The sequence below is a fragment of the Mus caroli genome, chromosome 7 (genome assembly GCF_900094665.2).
Source record: "Mus caroli chromosome 7, CAROLI_EIJ_v1.1, whole genome shotgun sequence".
NCBI classification, from domain to species: Eukaryota; Metazoa; Chordata; class Mammalia; order Rodentia; family Muridae; genus Mus; species Mus caroli.
Window position 1 is genome coordinate 146,014,158 of NC_034576.1, and position 6,357 is coordinate 146,020,514.

The 6,357-nt window shown below is 47.2% G+C and overlaps 1 protein-coding gene across 3 annotated transcripts in view; it reads left to right on the forward strand.

The window, feature by feature from the left end:
* The first annotated feature begins 1,672 nt into the window (after positions 1 to 1,672).
* LOC110298773 (actin-85C-like) overlaps positions 1,673 to 6,357 on the forward strand; it is a 33,014-nt gene continuing 28,329 nt past the window's right edge. For all 3 annotated transcript variants that reach the window (XM_021168213.2, XM_021168214.2, XM_021168212.2), the window contains exons 1-2: positions 1,673 to 1,738; positions 1,982 to 2,129. The gene's annotated coding sequence lies outside the window, so the exon portion shown is untranslated. The remainder of the gene's footprint in view (positions 1,739 to 1,981; positions 2,130 to 6,357) is intronic.

Sequence of the window (6,357 nt, forward strand, 5' to 3'; positions counted from 1 at the left end):
TAACATTGGAGGGTGAATCAAAGGCACAGGGAAGTGAGAGATAACCCCATCCATCTAGCAATGGCTTTATGACTCATGAACCACAGTCTAGAAAGTTCTGTTGGGAAGCCTTTCATTTGATCCCATCTGGTTTCATGTCTTAGGCATCTTAGGGTTTCTATTGCTATGAAAAAACACTGACCACAGCAACTCTTGTAAAGGTAAATGTTTAATTGGAGGCGGGCTCACAGGTCAGAGGTTGAGTCCATTGTCATGGTGGGAAGCATGGTGGTATACAGGCAGACGTAGTCTGGAGAAGTAACTGAATGTTCTACATCCTGATCCAAAAGCAGCAGGAATACAGTGACAGTGGGGTTGTCTTGAGCATCGGAAACCTCAAAGCTCACCCCTAGTGCCAGGCTTCCTCCAACAAGGCCACACCTCCAACAAGGCCATACCTCCTAAGTGCCACTTCCTATGGGCCAATGGGGACCATTTTCATTCACACCATCACATTTAGCTTCTGTGTATGTCTACCCACAGTTAGATACTGAGTTACTCAGCCATGAGGTCCTGACTGTGTATCTGTTGTCTCTTTTAACCATAACCTTGAACAGAATCCACTGAAGGTATTGTCACTTGGGACTGTAAGAAATAATGTTTTCCAGTTGGGCGTGGTGGCACACGCCTTTAATCCCAGCACTCAGGAGGCAGAGGCAGGCGGATTTCTGAGTCCGAGGCCAGCCTGGTCTACAGAGTGTGTTACAGGACAGCCAGGGCTATACAGAGAAACCCTGTCTTGAAAAACCAAAAGAAAAAAAAAAGAGAGAGAGAGAAAGAGAAATAAATAATGTTTTACAATGACACTTTGAGGTCTTGTTAAACATAAATAAAATCTCTGGACCCCAGCTAGTCGGTTGTGGCACTTCTTGTCTCTGTCCTGACTCACCAAGGCAACACTGAAGAGCCTCGGAGGAAGCCCAGTTAGTTTCAAGTCTCAATTCTCATTTCTTTTTTCTTTCTTTTTGAGACTTGATAACCCAGGCTGGCCTCCAACTTGGTGTGTGTATAGCTCCTGCTCCTGCCTTCCAACCTTCCAAGGGCTGAAATGAGGGTACAGGTACTGATGAAACCTAGGGCCTCAGCATGTTAGGCAAACACTCTACTGAGCTGTACTACCTGGCCACTCCCTTCTGGAATGGTGTTTGTGAAGTGTCGACTTTATACTGTGGTTCCAGAGCAAGTACTGGAATGTTCTCCCACATACCAAATGTACCAGGGTCTTTCCCTACATTGCCTTGGCCCTGCCTGAAGCCCTCAGTGCCTCCATCATCCCTGTATATAGAATATCCCTCTTGATTTCCCATCATGCCCTGGATCACCAACCCTGGCCCAAGGCTGAGGGCAGCGACTCTACAGAAGTCCAGGTCTCTTTGATTCTTGGGTCCCTTGTCATTCCAGACGGAGGCCTTGGTTCTCCCTGAGGTCCCATAGGAGGTCAGACATCTAGAGGGACACACAACAAGAGTGAACCTAGGGAAGGTGAGGAACCAGTGTAAAACCCAGAAGCTTCTCTTACAAGATCATTTCAAGCAAGGGCTGATAGCCTTGCCTGGGTGAGGCCCTGAAGTCACAGCTGCATCACAATGTGCAAATGTCCCAGCAGCAGGGAAAGGTCCACGGTACCCAGAGGGGTCCACAAAACTTTGTAGAGGGGGAGAGGGGAGGAGGAGGACTGTGGCCTCCCTCAGAGACACCAGTAAGTTCCATTTTCTACCAACTTCATGATTTGGTTCAAGGGAGGAGGGGCTCTCCCTGGTGGAGAGCAGGATGTGCTTCACAGCAGAGCGCCCTGTACTGTTTCAGGCTCTCAGGTTTGGCCTGGGTTTCTCTGCTTCTTAACTTAAGTCTCTTGGATATTTATTTATTTATTTATTTATTTATTTATTTATTTATTTATTCATCTATCTATCTATCCATCTATCTATCTATCTATTTTTAGTGAGGAAACAGACATGTTCAAGCTAGATCAACTGATCCTGAATAAACACACTTGGGATCGGCCACAGATGCCACACTGTCACCGGGGAGCACGCTAACCTTGAGAGACTGGAGCCTCCCACCCCGCTGTTCCCAGAACCCCAAGCCAGGTGAGACTGGTCAGTCTCTGGTTTCTGGTGAGCAGCCGTCAATGGTTTTGTGCTATCTGCTTGCCTCACCCTACCCGGGGGAAAGATTTCCATCCAGGAGGAAAGGGAGCCAGGCCTTGTTTCTTCTCTGTGCCCTGGTTTATTCTCTGAAAGCAGGAAGCCCCCTCACTCCCACAACAGCTCGTGACATATACAAAAATCTTCCTGGCCAGAAACAGAAGTTACACAGTTTTGGGTGTTTTGTTTGTTTGTTGTTTGGTGGTGGTGGTGGTGGTGGTGGTGGTAGTGATGTGTGTGTGTGTGTGTGTGTGTGTTGGATGGATCTCTCTATGAAGTCCTGGATAACCTAGAACTCACTGTGTAACCCAGGCTGTGCTTGAACTCAGGGAGATCCTCCTGCCTCTGTCTCCTCAGAGCTGCTATTAAAAGTGTGAGTTGCTATGCCTAGCCACAAACATTTGTTTTAAAGTGAATGACCAGAAACCAAGTCAAGCTTGCTCCCAGGCTGACAATAGCACCTAACTCCTGTCATGGCTTTTCACTGGCTCATCCTGTCAGCAGAGGGGCAACTTCTGGAAGGGCCAGATTGTTCATCCTACCAGCTCCACCCATAGGAGCATGGGAAAATCTCTGCTCTCGGCCTTGGATGCTTTCTGGGGACATTCTTGTTTTGGGGTTGGTGTATGTTGTCTGCTAAGTTAATATGCTTCAATAGGCTTCCTTCACTGCAGAATCACAGGGATAAGCCAGACACTAAATTAGGCTGTTTATGGGACTCACAATAGTCCAAGATAATTTGACGCTGGGTCTGCAGCATTCCAAATCTCCACAATCATGACATTCTATTCCAGTGGTTCTCAACCCGGGGATCTCGACCCCACAGGGATCACATAGCAGATATCCTGCTTATCAGATATTTACATTATGATTCATAGCAGTAGCAAAATTATAAAGTAGCTGCAAAATCATTTTATGGTTGGGGGGTCACCACATCACAAGGAACTGCATTAAAAAGGCAGAAGCATTAGGGAGGTTGAGAGCCATAGTAAGTCAACCTTGGGCAGTCTTGAACACAGGTGTGGCTTTTTTCCTCCTGGGAACTTCATTTCACTGTAGAAAGGTGAGATCATGTGTGGCTTTGAAACCCAGGGGCAGCTGGGTCAGATGCAGCTGGCGAGGCTATGTGGGAACAGATGCTGTAGTCTTTCCTTCAGAAAACTCTCAGTGCCTGGAAGATGATGCTAACTTTATTCTTCATCTGTGCTGTGTAAGGGGTGCGTAGGCTTGTTGAGACCACTGGCTTCACAGGTGTACAGGTGAATTTGGAAAGAAATTCTACCCAGCTATAGTGGTTCACATCAGTAATCGCAGCACTCGGAAGGAGGCTGAGTCAGGATTGCTATTAATCTGAGTCTAGCCTGGGCTTCAGAGGGAGACCCAAATCTGGTGTTGATAAGATGCAATCATGAGGCACCACACACTAGGGAGAAATTGCTCACAGAAGGAAGCATGGTGTCTGTTCTTATTTTTAAGAAATTGCCAGTCATTTCAGCTTCCAGCAGCCACTGCCTGCTCAGTTGTCACTGTCATCCCAGAGGTAGGATCTCCACCAGAAAAAGATGGTTCCCCAAAGCCTTGGAGAACCCCAAAAGAACTAATTACCCTCGTTTTTTAAATAAAGATTTTATTTATTTATTTATTTTATATATATGACAAATACACTGTAGCTGTATGCAGACACACCAGAAGAGGGCATCAGATCCTACTATAAATGGTTGTGGGGGGCTAGGGAGATGGCTCAGTGGTTAAGAGCACTGACTGCAGTTCTGAAAGTCTTGAGTTCAAATCCCAGCAACCACATGGTGGCTCACAACCATCCCTAATGAGACCTGCTGCCCTCTTCTGGAGTATCTGAAGATAGCTACAGTGTACTTACATACAATAAATAAATTAAAAAAAAAATGGTTGTGAGCCACCATGTCATTGCTGGGAATTGAACTCAGGACCACTGGAAGAGCAGCCACTGCTTTTAACTACTGAGCCATCTCTCCAGCCTGCTAATTACCCTCTTAACTCTGATTTACTGCTGTATCTTTGAGAGGAACCCAGTGTCTCTAAGGTGTTCTGTGTCTACACAGTGGAGTACAAATACTATACAAGGCCGGGAAAGGGACAACAGTTAATGCTAGCATCGTGTCAGAATCTCCAGGAGAGGAACAAAATAAGCAAACAACAAAGTTCTCAGGTGTGGGCTCCAATGGGACACTGAGGTAGATTGAAGTGGGTAAGTTTATTAGGATTGTTAAGGACGTGAGCAGACATAACAGCATGGTCTGGGGCTCTGCAGAGAGAAGTCAGGCCCCACAGCAGGCCTCTTACTACAGCTCTCTGGGGAAGAGGATTGTTTCCACAGCTGGCGCCTGCGGTTCCTCTGATTTGCAGATAGGAGGCAGGAGAGGTGGAGTGGCTATGTAACCGCTCCATACCTCTGTTGATATAACTTACTCCCCATGTGAGAATCTAATCTAGAGAGCCACAGACGGCTCAGTATGTGGTGCCTGGTGTCTGCGTGGAGAAGAGCTATGCAGGCCTTGTCGGGACAGAGATTCTGAGAGGCCCAGCAGCACTGACCAAGATGTGGACCCAAGATGTCAGCTCCTGGGGTTCTAGGTGAGGTGGAAATTACATACATGGGACCCCTGTTGTAGATTGTCCTGGTGTTTTTAATATTTTTATACTAATTTCACTTCCCCAAGAGGGGCTGCTTCAGATGAGGAGTGCATCAGTACTCAGCTGACTTCATGTGAACCTTCTCCTCATTTTAACTTGTAAAATAAAGGCTAGAGCCAGTGACTGGGCGGTGGAAGGGAAAGGTGGAACTAAAAGTTTTAGAGAGGGAGAGGGAGAGAAAGGAGGAGGGGAAGACAGAGGGAGGTGGAAGGAAAAATAGAACAAAAATACATGGCCTAGAGAAACTGCAAGTCTCAAGGGATTTCATAGATGGGAAGTATAGTAGTGGTAGATCTACCCAATCTAGGCATACAGCTCATATTCATATTAATTGAGTTGTGTTTTCCTTACACGGGCTTAAATAGGTTAGAGATTTACCACAACAGACCCCAACCTCATTTCTTGCCCAACTGTAATCTTCATGACAGAAGAGGAGAATTTTAAAGATTATTTGTATGCCACTGTGTGAATGTATGTGCACTGCAAGTATATAGCTACCTATGGAAGCCTGAAGAGGTCACCAGGCTTCCTGGAGTACAGGTGGTTGTGAGCTGTTGGCATGGATGCTTGGAGCATCTTAACTGCGGAGACTTCTCTTCAGCCCCAGGAGGAGATAGTTTAGTATCAGTTGTGCTATGAGACCACTAAACAGCGGAACCCAAGGCATTGGAATTGCCCCAGGAGTCTCACACTGGGGAGGGAAAGGCTGAAGTCTGGAGCCATACAGAGATAGAGCTTGTCTCCCAGAGACCTCACAGAGTTCTGAGAACTTGTCAGATCACCTTGCAGGAGAGACTGGGACTGAGACAGTAATTGGTCAGTGACGGGCAGGACCACACCCTGACCAGGACTCTTAGCCCTGCACTCCCCCTTCCCTCTGTTTAAGCCTGAGCCTCATGTCCAGACCCTGAAGAGGGACTTGGGGGTAAATGGACCTCTTTGTCCCTCTTCTCAACATTGTCATATTCAATGAATCTTGCTCTGCTTTTCACAGATGGTTTTTAAGATGATATACTGAGGAAAAGTGGCTGAGCCTGGCTTGTTGAGGATGCTGGGGCCCAGGCTTTTGCCATGAAATAATGTTAACATATCCAGTGTGCACAGCTCCCTGAGCCCTGAGCCTGCCTAGCTGCCCTATCCTTCCCACATGCACAGTGCTCTCCTCAGGAAGGCCTGGCCTCATCCATACCACAGGGTCTATCCCAGTTTGTCCACACCAGAGGTTTGAGAGATGATGTTTCAAGAGATGACGTTTCTTTAGTGTTGAACTTAGGGCAAACCAGGCAGACCCACGGTGAGGCTCACCCCCAGACAGGAATGGTTTCCTTGTGACCATTTCATGGCCTAAGCACTCCAAATACAACTTTCTGTAAGTGCTTCACTTGCTTTGGAAGGAGCATCTGAAGAAGGCAGAGGCACAAAGCTATAGCCCAGGAGAGGCTCGGCTGTGGGTCTGCAGGATGACTGGGTGCACAGAGCTGTGGGTCTGCAGGATGAC